General features: G+C 38.6%; 1 protein-coding gene across 4 annotated transcripts in view; it reads right to left on the bottom strand.

Moving 5' to 3' along the window:
* Window positions 1–15,795, bottom strand: part of Rgs7 (regulator of G protein signaling 7) — a 367,840-nt gene that overhangs the window by 258,393 nt on the left and 93,652 nt on the right. The gene's annotated exons all lie outside the window — the stretch shown is intronic.

The raw sequence follows: 15,795 nt of genomic DNA, 5'->3' as shown, positions 1-15,795 counted from the left end.
AATTTTTTCCTGTCTTCAAAAGTTCTCACACTAATTTCCACAATGGCTACACTAGTTTACTTTCTCATCAGCCACCTGTAAGTGATTTGTCCTCTTTGTTCACATCCTCACCAGCATTTACTGCTCTTTGTTTTCTTGAGGACTGTCGTTCTAACAGGGTTGAGAGGGAATTTCAATAGAGTTTCAATTCCCCTTCTCTGATGGCCAAAGAAGTTGCACATGTTTTTGTGTGTTTACGATCCATTTGTATTTCATCTTTGAAGAATCACCTTTCATTCCATTAGATCATTTGTTTATTGGGTTGTTTGTTTAGCATTTTCTTTTGATTTTTTTTAGTTCTTCATGTATTCTAAATATTAGTCTTCTGTTGTATGAATACCTCCTATTCTCCAGGCTATCCCTCCATCATGCATTTACAATGATGTCTATAGGTTTGTCCTATATGCTGAGATATGTTGTTCTATTTTTAGTGTTCAAGGACTTATTGGAAAGAGATGTTAACTTTTGTCAAAAAATTCTTTTCTGCATCTATTGAGATGATTGTGTGACCTCTGTCTTTGATGTCATTTATGTGACCTATTACAGTTATTGATACACCCCATATTTCTGGAATGAAGTCAATGATCAGTACATTTCTTGAAAGGATAGGGGGCTAATATTGATCATCAACTTGACAGGATCTAAAATTGCCAAGAAGACAAGTCTCTGAAGATGTCCATGAAGGGGTTCTAGATTTTGTTTAATTGAACTGGGAAGCTCACCACACTATTTGCTGGTACATCAGACCGAGTCAAAAAGAGACAGCAGGCTGAGTACTGACATTCACCTCACTCTGCATCCTAAATGTGGATGTAATATAATAAGCTGCCTGAAACTTCTGCTGCCACAATTTCCATGCCATAGTAGCTATATCATCAAACTATCAGCCAAAAGAAAACTTGCCTTAAATTGAATTAAAGATATTTTGTCACAGTTGTAAGGAAAGAACTAACAGAGCTGTGTTTTCTGATTGGTTTGCAAGTATTGCTATGGAAAGTTTTTGCACCTAAATTTATCAAGGCAATTGGAATATGAGTCCTTCTGGGACCTGGACTTTTGTTCATTGGGAAGTGTTTTTATTACTTTTTCAATCTCATTGTTGATTGTAGGTCTGTTTAAAAATTAATCCACTTTATTTAGAATTTAATCCACTTTGCTTAGTGAATTATATAGGTTTAAGGTATGTCCTAATGACTTTCTGAGTTTCATTGGCACCTGTTGGAATCTTTCTCTTTTCATCTCTAATTGTATTAATTTGGTCATTCATTCACTCCCATTCTTTGGTTATTTTTGGCTAAGGGTATATCAATGTTCTTTATCTTTTCAAAGAATCAATTTCTTGTTTTATTGATTCTTTTTTTTTTAATTTCCATTTCACTGATTTCCACCCTGATCTTAATTGCCTCCCTTCATTTACTGATTCTGGGTTTGGTTTGGTTTCTTCCCCGAACCCTAGTGTTCAATGCAAGGTTATTAATCTGAATTCTTTCTAGTTTGCTAATGTAAGCATTGGTAGCCACAAGCTTCTCTCTTAAGGTTGTTTTCACCGCATCCCACAGATTTGGGAAGTTGTGTTTTAATATTCACTTGATTCTATGATCTTTTTCTTTCTTTTTTGAGTCCTTTGATGATTATATCCTCAGTCAATTATGTGTTGTTCCACGATTGGGTGTATTTTCTGCCATTTCTCTTGCTGGTTTCTAGTTTTATTCAATTATATTGAAAAGAATTTCTATTCCTCTAATATGTTGTTCTTATTTTTTCTAGGCTTATGCATCATATTTGGCATTTTGAACAGCTTTATAATGTTCTGTCCATGTTTTGTTATTAATTCATCTTTGTAAGCAGCTGAGTATTCAGTTCCTCTGCCCTGTCTTCAACCCCTGATAATCTCTTCTCCCCTGATCCATTCTGCTGATGAATCTTTGTGTAGGGCTTATTTGCTTACTGAACTTTTCATTTCCAGTATTTCAGCTTTTTTCAGTATCTATATCTCTTTATTGAATTCTACTTTCATATCCTGTATCAACTGCCTTACTTCATGTAGCTATTTGTTATATCTTAGAATTCACTCAGAAATTTGTGTCCTCTTTGGCCTCTTTGAGCATACTTACAACCTTTCTTTGACTTCTTTGTCTGTGACGTCATATCATTCATCCTCCCTATAGGCCCTTACAATGGGCTTAGCATGGTTTGGAGGAGTCATGCTTTCTTGAGTGCCTTTTTTCATGTTTCTTGTGGTCTTATATGGAGTCTTGTGTACTGGAATTAGGTCATTAGTTCATTTATTTTAATCATAGTTACTCTTTTAATAGAAATACTTGCAACATTCAAGAAACACTAGGTTGTAGCAGAATTGAGGTATAATTTTTTCTCTACTAGCCTGGTATTGATCCCCAGCACTCCTCAGAGACTAGAATACTGTTCCGCCAAACAATCACTATTAAAGAAATTCAATCAGACTATCTAAAACTATTCTGATCCTCCAAATGCTCAGATACAGAGGCCTTTATGGCAATTGAGCCTATATTCTTTGGGAAAGCCTATTAAAAGAAAAGAAAAAAAAGGAAAGAATTGAAAAATAAAGTGAAAAAGAGACACTGAGGAATGGAGGGAGGGAAGACAGAAGAGAGAAAGGGAAGAAAGGAGGCAAGGAAGGGGAAAGGGAGGAAGGGAAGGGAATCAAAACATGAAAAGCTGGTCTGCTCAGTTAACATTGGGTATTAATGAAAGAAGCAGTAAACATTAAGAAGTGGGAGTTGGATGCTGGACAGGACTTTTAGAGAATGAAGACAATGTAGTCCCAACAATCTTGATGTTAGACCTTTGGTGTGGAAGAATTGTCTGTATTCTGTCAATCATGTTTTAAATAAATGCTGATTGGCCAGGCAGGAAGTATAGGTGGGAAAACAAGACAGAGAGTAGAGGTAGGGCAACGAGAACAGGAGTATTCTGGGAAGAAGGAAGCTCTTTCTGCAGTCCTGCCAAGAACACAGAAGAAGCAGGATGTGATCTGCCCCGCTGAAAAAAGTACTGAGCCATGTGGCTAACATAGATAAGGATAATGGATTAATATACATTGTAAGAGCTAATAAAAAACTTGAGCTAATGGGCTAATCAGTTTATAATCTTATGGAAACCTCTGTGTGATTTTCTTTGGGACTTCCAGCTGTGGGAACTGGGCAGGACAGAAACCCCAACAAACAAGGGCCTCATGTTACAGTCCCTTGCATGGTTGGGTCACTGATTTGACAAATTGGCTGCAAATGCACTCCCCACCCTTGGTCTTCTTTTGAAGACACCTCACTATTGCTCCAGACAAAAACAAAAAGAATAGGAAAGAGGATAAGAAAATCACCTGTTACCATCTCTTTAAAATGTCACATCAACTAAGAATCTATACCTATAATAAACAGTAACTTGATCAGGCCTTTTTGGTGCATGATTTCCCAAGGGTTTTTGTGATGTTGCTATTAGAGTTCTAGAAAATAATTATGAAGAAGACACTTCATATTTACAGAGATGTTATGATGATAAATGAAATTTTCATTAGAACTAAAGTGGGCACAATTAATTCTAATTAAATTGACTCATACATTTTATGTCCTAGAAATGGATAAATGAATAGATGCTCTTTCATTTTTTAAAATGAAAAAATACTGGCAGTTTCCCCTGGCTGGCCTCAAGGGTCATTTATATCATCCTCTTACCAAGCCATACTGGATAATTTATGGATAAATTAATAAACTGAAACTCATTTCCAATCTAGTTTTACCAAAAGCAACTTGAGAAATTTCTGACAAAAAAAAAAAAAAAAAAAAACCAGACAAGAGTCTAGAGAACTTCAAAAGGAAGAACTTCTAGATGATGCTAATGAGGAAGACAGGAGGGGGTCTGGTCAAGAGAAAACAGACATCCACAGAGGCAAATTTTGAAATGTACAGAATTAGAATATTCATAACAAGTTACTTCTCTGTGTCTACTTCGTAGACCTTCTTGACATAGCTGCTTTTTTCCCCTATGCACAAGGAAGGAATCAGACCAAAGACAAGCTTGGCCTCCTCCCTGCACCTGTCCTGGTTTCACAGTACAAAAGCCTGGTGGGGAAGAGGTGTTAATTCCCTTTCTATCCTTTTCTCCCTTACAGAGCCAGTGTGACCACATTCGTGTGATTATCCAACTCTACACTGAGGATCCCAGGCACAAAGCAATTGCTGCTAAACGTAATGATGATAGCAATATAACCCCAAATGCTGTGTAATGCGCCACATCAAGAGCTACTCAAACTCTTTCCTGTACCACGTTTAATCCTCACAGCTTCGTGATGCAAGGGCTAATGTAATGGCTTTATTATTCTCATATAGATGAATAATCACATCAGCTTCCCCCAACTGGATCGTGATTATTACTCCTTGAGTAAATGTAACAGGTCTCTAATTCCATAGATGAATCATTTCAGTCCATCCTTGGGCAGGGCATGGAAGTCCCTGTCAGTAATCCCAGCTTTTTGGAAAGTTGAGGCAAGACTATCACAAGTTCAAGTTTTGCCAGAGCTAAGTTCAGAGTTAAGTTCAAGGCCAACTAGGACAACGTGATGAGATCCTGTCTCAAAATGAGAAGAAATGAGAGAGGGCTGACTGAGGATGCACTTTAGTGGTAGAGTATTTGTCTAGCACAACAAGGAGCCTGAGTACTATCCTAAGTACAATAATAACAATAACAATGTCCTTCTGCACATTACCATTGATCTCAATCTAAACAATAAAGGTAAACAACCACTTAGTCAGAATTTTTCGTCAATGTGACAAAATCCCTGACATAAAATGCTCGGCTCACAGTTTGTATCTGGAGATTTTAGTCCACAGTCACCTGGCTCCAGGCACTTGGACAGAGCGTTAAGGCAGCAAGAACATGTGGCTGTGGGGAACAGCATTTTCTTTTGTCACATGTGGGAAACAAAGTGAGGACGTCTGCACATCCCAGTGTGCTGCCATGCTCCCTTTCCCTCTGGGCCTCTGGCCTTCCAGGATAGCGCAGCCTACACTAAGGGCTCATGGTCTCCTCCAGGGAATGCTCTGGGAAGGCCTTCCAGAGATGCCCAAAAGTATGCTTCACCAATCCAGGAGCTTTCAAGGCAGTCAATGAGATAATCATGCTAATTGGAAAGAGGGTCTCTGAAGGAGGAGGCAGGAGGATCACAAATTTGAATATGACCTAGGAGATGTATCAAAACTCTTCAGTAAAAAACAAATATCATATATGAGCTAATTCCAAATGTTTAAGTATCTTCCAACCTCATTATCTAAGGATGTACATTAGAAGCACCTAGAAGCATTTTCATAGAATCAAAGTCCAACCCTCAAGAATAGGAATCGCTAGAGGAGAGTGTAAACAAGGGTACATTCAGAAATCTTCCTGGGGTTCCTGGTTGGTTTTTGCAATTGGGATCACAAATCACTCTAATTAAGAATTTTTGTCTTCTGTGAGATAGTGTCTCCTAAAAATGACAGTGAATTTCACCCATGATACCACAACAATATGATTGCCTAACAAGACCTGAACAAAGACAACACCAGTACACATGCTAATGACAAAGGGGAGAATCTAATGTCCCTCCCCACCTCTAGACAAAGAACTACAAGCAACTAAGGAATGCCAAGAAAGGGAGACTTAGTCTTTCCTAGAGACAAGCCCCTTGATGGTGACCCAGTATCAAATGGTCAGCTCCAAAATCATATACACTAAACAGGCTTAGAAGGTTGTATTTATATATTTATTTGTTTACCTATATAGATGTAATAATAACAATTAAAGACAAAGATGCCATGAATTTGAAGGGGGAATTATAAGAGGGCCTGGTGGAAGGAAACAAAAGAGGAAAAGAATATTACTGAACTTTAATTTGAAAACTCAAAATAAACTTTAAAAAAAAATTGTTGTTGTTGCTTTGTTAAAGAGCTTTGTGGAAATACAATTTTCATCCCATAGAATTTGCCCATTTTAAGTGCATAAGTCGACAATTTTTAGTGACCTCATTCTGTTAATCAATGCTAGTCCGATTCTAGTCATAGAATAGTCTTATCATCTTGGACCACAAGAAACTGTACCTGTTTGTGGTGACATCTGCTTGCTAACATCAGTTCCCAAAAAATCTCTGCCGCTGTCCCTGTAGGCTTGCCTGATCTGGTTAGTTCATATAAATGTAACCCTATATACTCGCTGGTCTATGTCAACTTGACACACAAACTAGAGTCATTGAAAGGAGAAAAAATCAATTGAAAAGATGCTTCTATACGATCTGGTTGTAAGGCATTTTCTAAATTAGCCATTAATGAGGAAAGACCCAGTCCACTGTGGGTGTAGTCCTTGGTTCTATAAGAAAGCAGGCTAAGCAAGCCTAGCCAGTAAGCCACATTCCTTTATGACCTCTGCATCAGTTCCTGCCTCCAGGTTCCCGCCCTGCTTGAGTTCTTGTCCTAACTTCTTTGATGATGAACAGTGATTTGGAAGTATAAGTCAAATAAACCCTTTTCTCCCCAACTTGCCCTTTTGGTCATGGTGTTTCATCACAGCAATAGAAACCCTAAATAAGATGCCCTGTAACTTATAATCTATAAAGCTCAGTATCTTTCATTTAGACTAACATTTCTGATATTAGGATATAGAAGTGCTCAGCAATGATACATTACATAATATTATTTACTAAATTGCATCTGTCATATGTATCTATCCATTTTGTCTTAGTCATTTGTCATTTGGTGAACATTTAGATATCTGAGTCTTTGACTATTATGAAAATTTCCATTATAAGCAAGTTGGAACAAGTTATTGCACAAATTGACATTTATATAGTGCATGAACCCCTTTCATTGTCTATACATCCTTTTGAACTCCTAATTGCTTTTAGGGTGGTGGGTAGTCTATGGGGTATGAAAGGGCACTTTACGGTGGCAGTGGAGTCTGATTTCCTGGTAAATAATCCTGATAAATAATGTTGCTTCAATGACCATTTTTATATAATTTTGGTGAATGGTCAACTCTGGTTTCTTCTCACTTTTGGGATGAATTATCTTATTAATTTATAACATTTTCTGTGTATTCTGAATATGTATCTTTCCAAGATAAATCATTTGCAAACACTTTTTCCTAAGTTGTGGCTTACCCATTCATTTTCTTAATGCTATCTTTTCAAGGGCAAAAGTTGTCCATTTTCACAAAGTCCAATGTATTTGTCTTCTTTTGGGGATGGTAATATTTTGGCATCCTAACTAAGAATTTATTGTCTTATCCAATATCATACACACAAAAATGTTCTACTTTTTCTTTCTGAAGCTTCATAATTTGACACTATGCTTAGGTCTATGTACCGCTTGAAGTTAATTTTGTGTATGATGTAAGAGATGGATATAAATTCACTGCTTACAGGTAGACATCTATTTATCTTATTATTACTTACTGGGAAAGAAAATCACTATACTTACCTTCTTTGAATTGCCTGGACACCATTACAATCACTGTCGCAGGATCCTGGTTTACCAACAAAACCTACTGCCCTCTTATAGGACTCCTCTGGTGACATAAAATAAATTCCATAGCATAATCCCTGTCCCCTATGCTGACGCCATTTCTTTGCATCTGTAACTTGCAATCTACGTTCTTTATGCTGATTTGTAGAGGAATATTTATTGCTTAAAATCAATACTTTGTTTCAAGTTAGCTATGACTTCATCCTCAAATATTTTTCTTAATTTTCTTTACCTTCTCTTACCATTTACTCTCCACTGAAATTCATACATGTTCATTTTATTATTTCTATGAAGCATTTTGACGGAGTACTCACATGGGTATCAAGGAAATAAGAGCTATCATGTATACAAAGACTACTAGCTGCTCATTGGTACCCATCCTCTTTGTCCAAAGCGACAGAGCCACTAGACCCATAGAAGAAAAAAAAGCATAACTGCACTTCCCCCATAGTTGCAGGCAGACACATGACTCTTTTGTAGGCAGTAAGCATGAACTTCTCTAAAGAGCACCTAAAATTTCCCCTTCTTTCTTTTCCTTCTGTATTCCTTTCTCTTTCTTGCAGGCTAGAGTCAGATCTGCTAGGGAAAGCTGGTCAGAGATCCTGACCAAGAGACAACCTTGGGAATAGAGAGACACATGTAGCCACAAAGCAGATCTGCTAGAAAAACGTTAAGTCTCCCTATATGACCCTACTTCTGGGACTTCCATTTTGAAAAGAACATAACTCTTGCCTTAAGCTGATGTTTCTTTGGGTCTCTGTTACCTATTACCAAACTTAATCCAAAGAGATATGTAAATCTAACTTGATACAAGTTCAGTCCATGGTGCTGTGCCTGCTACAGAGTGAATCTTCAAGTGACACTTCCTGCTTTAGTGTGGGGAGGTAGCAAAAGGACGGGAAGTCTTCATGAGTCCCCACCTTCTCATCCGGGCTGCTTTACATGTTCACTGAAGTGATGTCCAGGACACTCAAGCCAGGCCTCTTATGGCGTAAAATTTTGCCTTCAGAAATCTCTCAGGTTATTGAGCACAATTTTTCCTCTTTCCATCCTAATGTTAATAACCTCTTTGATTTTTTTATAGTTGAGGGAAGCAAATTTATTTAATAATTTCATGGATACTCAAGAGCCAAGAGCCTGAAATTAACTATAATAACATATCTCAAAAAAAATCATAGAACTAATAGTGATCATAGGATAGAAGCAGCTAAACAGTTTGGTTCCACAGGTGACTATGCCAAGCTTCAGAGACATGGCATGGTTAACTCCCAGTCACACCAATGTTGAATGGCAGAACTGATGTCAGAACCCACTCAATCAGGCCTCCCACTGTGTACACTTGGAGTCAGTTAGGGCATCATTGATTGCAAAGAACAAACTACTCACGTAAGCAGAAGGCAAATGACCTTTTCAAATGTGAGGATTCACAGGATCTGAAGCGTGGAACGCACATGCACATGCACTGGCATCTCTGCTCCTGCCTGGTTTCCATAGCAACCTCAGTTACAGGCCTCAGGCTGTTGTGACCAATGGAATGAATGGATGCACTACAGTAATTGTTATTGCTTTTCTTTTTTCATTCTGGTTGTGATTTTTTTCCCAATCAATGGCCATTCCCTTCCCTCATTCTCCCTGGCAGGCAGAACGTGTGCCTTGGGCCTATAGCTGAGAATTCCCCAATCTCTGTTTCCCTTAACTCAGTATAGGGAATGAGGTATGAGAAGAAGGCTCCTGAAGATGCTTGGGGGAAACAGGGTTTGGGGAAAGAGTACAAAGAAGAAAAGGAGAAGAGGGGAGGAAGGAGAGAAGAGAGAAGAGGAGGAGGAGAGGAAGAAGAAAAGAGGGAAGCAAATGAATAGGAGAAGGAAAGAGAAGGAATTATCTCTTTTTCATCAGGCTGCCCCTTGCTTCCTGCTTTTATAATTTTTAAAAATTTGTTTATGCATTTTGAAATTCTGAAGTTACAGAATATGAGATGACAAGTTAGAAAAGTAGCAGCCAGTTCTTTTAGGATAGTTGAAAGAGTGTTATAAGCCAGTTGAGTCTTCTATGGTGACTGAACCACACCCCTGACCTACCACTCAGCTCTCGCTGCAGATTTCATTATGTGACATCATCCATTTTCTTGTACTTATAATAAGTTGGATGTGTACTGTTTCCAGCTACAAAGGATTCTAAGATCTTTGACAAATGGTCTAATTTACCAATTCTGGATTTTGTGCTTCTCTCTCAAAATCTAAGTGTAGAGATGAGACCAACACAAGGAATAGAAAGCTTCAGGATTCAGTTTGTATGAAGTCAAGCCTGTTGATTTGTCTCTCCCATTGAAATACTGCTGACAAGGAAGAAACAGAATGCATCCATATCACAAATGCTCTTAACTCACCCATGTAACAGTATTCTGTACTGCTAACACAATGATAAGATCAGTAAGTAACATAGTGTATGAAATTGCAATTGTCAGTATAAGAGTTAGAACTTACTAGGGAATTGGTACACCATTTCCCCCTTCATTACTATAAATGGTGATACTAACAACTAGCTTTAGTAGTTACTCATCTTTTGGAGGGAGGCTGCTTGTTTGTTTCCGGGAACTATATTATTTAAATCACTGCTTGGCCCACTAGCTCTAGCTTCTTATTTGCTAACTCTTGCATCTTAATTTAACCCATTTCTATTAATCTGTGTATCTCCATGAGGCTGTGGCTTACCAGGAAAAGTTCCAGCGTTTGTCTCCGGCCCAGGCTACATGGCTTCTTTTAATTCCTCCTTCTTTCTCCCAGCATTCAGTTTAGTTTTCCCCACCTACTTCTACTCCCTGCCCAGGCCCAAGACAATTTCTTTATTAACCAATGGCATTCACAGCATACAGAGGGGAATCCCACATCACTAACCCAAAGCTGAGAAGTTTATCTGGGGCACAGTTCTGGAGGCTCAAGATCAGCTTCAGCTTCAGTGAAGACTTTGCAGATAATGGCATGAGGGAGACAACATCACCAGATAAACAACTCCAGAGTGATTCCAGGGTTGGATTTGCTCATACAATAAGCTCATTCTGAGGACGACTCTCACGAGAATCATATTGATCCCCTTTGCAGAAGTGCCACATCGACCTTTCAATATCACAGAAACCCCATGTCCACTCTACTTCAGCCTGTACCACCATACTGGGGACAAAGCTTCCAACAAGCAACCACTTGGGACAAACCACTTCCCAAACATAGTGACCAGTTACTTTGTGTTAGTATGGGGAAAATAATAAAATGTAAAATGCACACAAAACACTATTATATAATACGAAATTTCACTATTTATAAGCCAATATAGAACTGTTATAGATGCTACTATCTCTTTGCTAGTTTGGTCCTAAAGATCTAAATACAATTTTATTACTTGTATACTGTGGATTTAAGTTCCTATTTATCTTATATAATCTATAGTTTTATATTTCTAATCTATACAATCATTGGTTATGAACAAGAAGAAACTCCTAACTTATTAATTAATGAACATCATCTATTTTAACCCACAAAGCACATCAAATTTGTACTGAATCTTGTTTGACTTGAGAATGTATGAGGATTGCAGGAGTGAGCAAACTCAGGCTGAAAGTTTCCCCATTTCCATCACATACAACTTTGTATCACTAAAGAAGTAACATGCAAGGTCTGAGTTTGCAGTTGATACAGATTAGTATCTGAACATGGGACTGAGTGGAAAAGGCGTGCCATGACTCAAGATCTGAAGAGTTCTAGGAACTAAGCAAAATCTATATGACCTTTAATGTATATAAAATCTTGGAGTGCCAAATGGTGATGGTGTGTGGAGGCTGAAAATTGCAGGCCCATTTCCACCTTGTCTGACAGTCAGAGAGTTTGGAGATTACTCAAATGATTGACAAGCACAGTTACACAACCCAACTCAGGATATGATTGCGTGATTCTTTTATTTATTTATTTATTTATTTATTTATTTTGGTTTTTCGAGACAAGGTTTCTCTGTGGCTTTGGAGCCTGTCTCATAGACCAGGCTGGCCTTGAACTCACAAAGATTTGCCTGCCCCTGCCTCCTGAATGCTGGGATTAAAAGCATGCACCACTACTGCCTGGCTTTGCTTGGTTCTTTTGACATTAAGATAGCTACATTCAATCTTGACAGATAGTCAGGATATGCAAACATATTTCATCTCCTTCTTCTGTAACTATGAGGTCACCTGGGGAGGGGCAGCCTTCAGGATATGTGACCTAGAGCAGCTTTGCTACCTAGACAACAGAATGCTGTCTCATAATGATTTGATGTCTCAGAGTATTAAAGCAATTACTGTGAGTTGTCCTTTGTATCATGTTAATAAAGTCTTTTGTCACCACCCCCCCCCCTTTACTTTGGGTATAAAAGCTGTGGAAAATAAATGCAAGTGATTTCAGGAGTTCAATAATCACTGGCTTCTGTCTTATTATTTTTATGTATCTTCATGTTCTTTTCTTATATTTCTAAAATTCCCATGACCCTACCCTGGTAAGAAGTGATTTTGTTAAGGCTAGTCCTTGACAGTGGTGAATGCCTTTAATCCAAGAATTTGGGAGAAAGAGGCAGGCATATCTCTGTGAGTAGGAGTTCAGGGCCAGCCTGGTCTACAGAGCAAGTTCCAGGAGAGTTTCCAAAGCTACACAGAGAAATCCTGTCTCAAAAAAGCAAAATCATCATCATCATCATCATCTTGGAGCAAAATTCATAATTCATACCTAGTTAATATTAGAAAAAGAGAAAAGGAAAGAAGGGAGGAAGAGAGGGAGGGAGAAAGAAGAAAAAGACAAACAGAGAGACAGACAGACAGAAAGAAAAGGTAGAGAAGAAGGAAGAGAAAAAGGAAAAAAGGGAGAGAAAGAAAGACAAAGGAGGAAAGAAAACAAAAGCAGAGAGCAAGGCCTTAGTAATGGCCATTGGAGGAAAGGATGGAAGAGCACAGATAAATTCTAGGGAAATAGTGATTGTGAAAATCACAGAACAAAGGAAAAGAAAATGTGAAAAACCATGAACCAACTGCATCTCTTACCCCACACTGAGAAGCTTCTATATTCTAGCATACTCCTAAAATATTCAAGACAATATGGGCTATGGAACATATTCCCATTTAATTTAAAACTAGTTTATAGTCACAGGGCATAATTTAGGGAAAGAATAGGATTTAAGACTTGGCTTACATTTATTTGTGCTTGGATTAATATGATGATGACAGCCCGAGTGAGGGTTGCACAGGTCCTGCCCACCAAAGGGTATTGTGCACATGACTTTGGCTCAATAGTTTCAAGTCCCACCCACATAACTGGCAACCAAATGGGCATTCCCATGATAGCGTCTCTAGAGAAAGCATATTTAAGCAGGGCTTGCTATTTATGTGCTTCAGTATAAGGCACAGAAACAGATTCTACCAATTTTTTTCTTGGCAGGAGGAAATGCACTAAAGATAAATTTTAAACTCTTGCTGTGCAATTTGATTTTTCCATTAAAATATTTTATTTCTTTAAATGGGTCTTCAAAAATGATGTTAATAACCATTTGTTATTGGATGAAGGCTCTACCAAGAAAGACAAGGCAGGGAGCCTGTAGACAGTCTACCATAGCAGCCAGACCTGATTAATACAGGGTGTTGATGAATATTTATCTATGAAGAGGTTAATGAAAAAAATAAAGACCCAAGGGCCAGGAAGATGACTCAGCGAATAAACATGCTGCTTGCTATTAAGCCTAGAAACCCTGGGAGATACATGGTAAGAGAATAACTCCAACATATTGTCGTCTGGTATACATACTACCTCCCCTACAATAATAAATGCCAAAAACCACCTTAAAAATTACAGATTCTATATACACTATACAATTGTAATTTGAGGAAGGAAAGATGTCAAAACTGCTTTATCCTCTACCATAGAATCTTCTGGTAAGGAACTTTGGGAGAGGTATCTCCTTGGAGTCATCTAACCAACTTGGATAAGGCCAGATTTACAAAGCGCCTTGTCAATAACCCGAAACAAATAGTTTTCTCTGTGTGAATTTTTAAATCCCCATCTGCCAAGGCAGATTTCGGAACTAAAGCCAGAAGCTGAGGGATAATTCCCTTCTTCTACTCCTCTCTCATGAGAGTGCCTTCCTTCCCCAGGAGATCCTGCCCAGTAGACAGAAGACAGCAGTGCACACAACAAGCAGCCTTGAGGCGCACCTGGGAGTGACACCAAAGCTCAGGGCAGGTGCTGAGGGATCCCAGAGAGCAGACAAGGCAGCCGAAACAGGCTCAGACTGTGCACTCTTGCATGCCTACATGTTCTAGAAGTCTAGAGAAAGGAAAAAGAAGAAGAACAACAACAGCCATATGCAGATAAAAGTTGTGGGTAGGCATGGAAACACTCTGTAAACGATGGCCTCTGTCGACTTCCATGCTGCTTGGTGTTTGCCAGCAGCAATAGGCAAGTGGAAGCAGCAGCAAAAGCATCCTCTAACAAGAATCCTTGTAGGCTCAGGTACCAGGATTCTTAACCCTATACATATTAGAGTACCCATGCAGGCCCTGGGTATCAAAATCCTCATCTATTGAAAATGGACAGTTATAGCTCTTCACCTGGGGTCTGAGAAACTGACCCTGAGAACTTGACAGGCAGTTCACTGGAACTCTTGGGGTATCCAGGGCCTGCAAGAGCCAATTTTTTAATTGGCGTTCAATCTTGGTCTACGTTCACTTCCCTGCTTTCTAATTGGCTACCCTTGAAGTCTTCAGCTGCTTCTTCAACCTGTCTGTTCACTGTTGTAGGAGGCTGCTGGTTTGTTTCCTGGCTGCCCAGACTCCCAAAATAACCACACAGAAACTGTATTAATTAAATCATTGCTTGGCCAATCACTATAGCATATTCCTAGCAAGCTCTTGTATATTAAATTAACCCATTTCTACTAATTTATATTTTACCATGAGGCTCATAGCCTACCGGCAAAGTTCCAGCTAACAGCTCATGTCTTTCCCCTCTGGTATCAACATGGCATCCCTAAACTATACCTTCCTTCTCCCAGCATTCAGTTTAGTTTTCCCTGCCTAGCTCTATTCTGCTAAGCCACTGGCCTAAACAGCTTCTTTATTAACCAATGGTATTCACAGCATACATAGGGGAATCCCACAACAGCCCCTTTCCACAGTGTAGTGGGAACAGCTGGTGTAAGTAGGGATACCCGACTCTGTTGAGATTGTATGTGGGAGTTAGGGAGCTGTGTCCCCTGGAGCCCTTTATTCTCATGATCAATAGTCTTGCTTGTTTTCTTTCAGCCTTTTTGTATTTGTCCAAATCTTTCATTCTGATTCCCCAATCTAACCATGATCTCTATATAACCTTTATTTTTAATCAGAGACCAATGTTTAAATTGAAGAATTTGGTTGATGAGTGTCCTTGGCACCATGAACATTTTCAGTAGTTCTCAACCTGTGGATCATGACTCCTTTGTGGGGGAGGGGTCAAATGACTTTTTCACTAGGGTAACTTAAGACCATTGTAAAACACAGATATTTACATTACAATTCATAACAGTAGCAAAATTATAGTTATGAAGTAGCAACAAAAATATTATGGTTGGTACTCACCACAACATGGGGGACTGTATTAAAGAGTCACAGCATTACGAGCATTGAGAAGCACTGTTCTAAAGGATTATTTCATCCTGAGACTTTCTGTCCCCCATGGCTTGTAGGTCACCAAGAACTGATGGTGATTTGAATTTTCCTAGCCACAGAAAAGAGGTGGTACTCAGGTTTCCTATCTTAGTAGGAAACTACTGTTTCATTTTTATCAAGAAAGATATGATTTGAATTTCACTTCAAAAATACTCCTCAGTTGCTGGGTGACATGGATAATGTCTTTAATTCCAGTACTTTCAAGGCAAAGGGAACAGATCTCTGTGAGTTTAAGCCTATGTAGTGAACTGCAGGCAATTAGAGTTACATAGTTTGTTTTCTTGTCTCCAATAGATAAAAAGATGGATGTGTGTGTGGATGGATAGAGTGGTGAGTATAGATAGATAATAGATGATAGAAGATAGATGGATGGATAGATAGATAGATAGATAGATAGATAGATAGATAGAATACCTCTTGGGCTTCTAGACAATAGAGGCAAAAAGACCAGTTATTTATACTTTTTGTAAGTATTTTGTAGTAAGTACTGGGTCACATGAAAGAAAATGGATAGATTTGGGA

The sequence above is a fragment of the Microtus oregoni genome, unplaced genomic scaffold, assembly GCF_018167655.1.
Source record: "Microtus oregoni isolate MIOR12 unplaced genomic scaffold, Mior012 000086F_ref0000336, whole genome shotgun sequence".
NCBI lineage: Eukaryota > Metazoa > Chordata > Mammalia > Rodentia > Cricetidae > Microtus > Microtus oregoni.
This window is presented reverse-complemented; position numbering and strand designations above follow the sequence as displayed.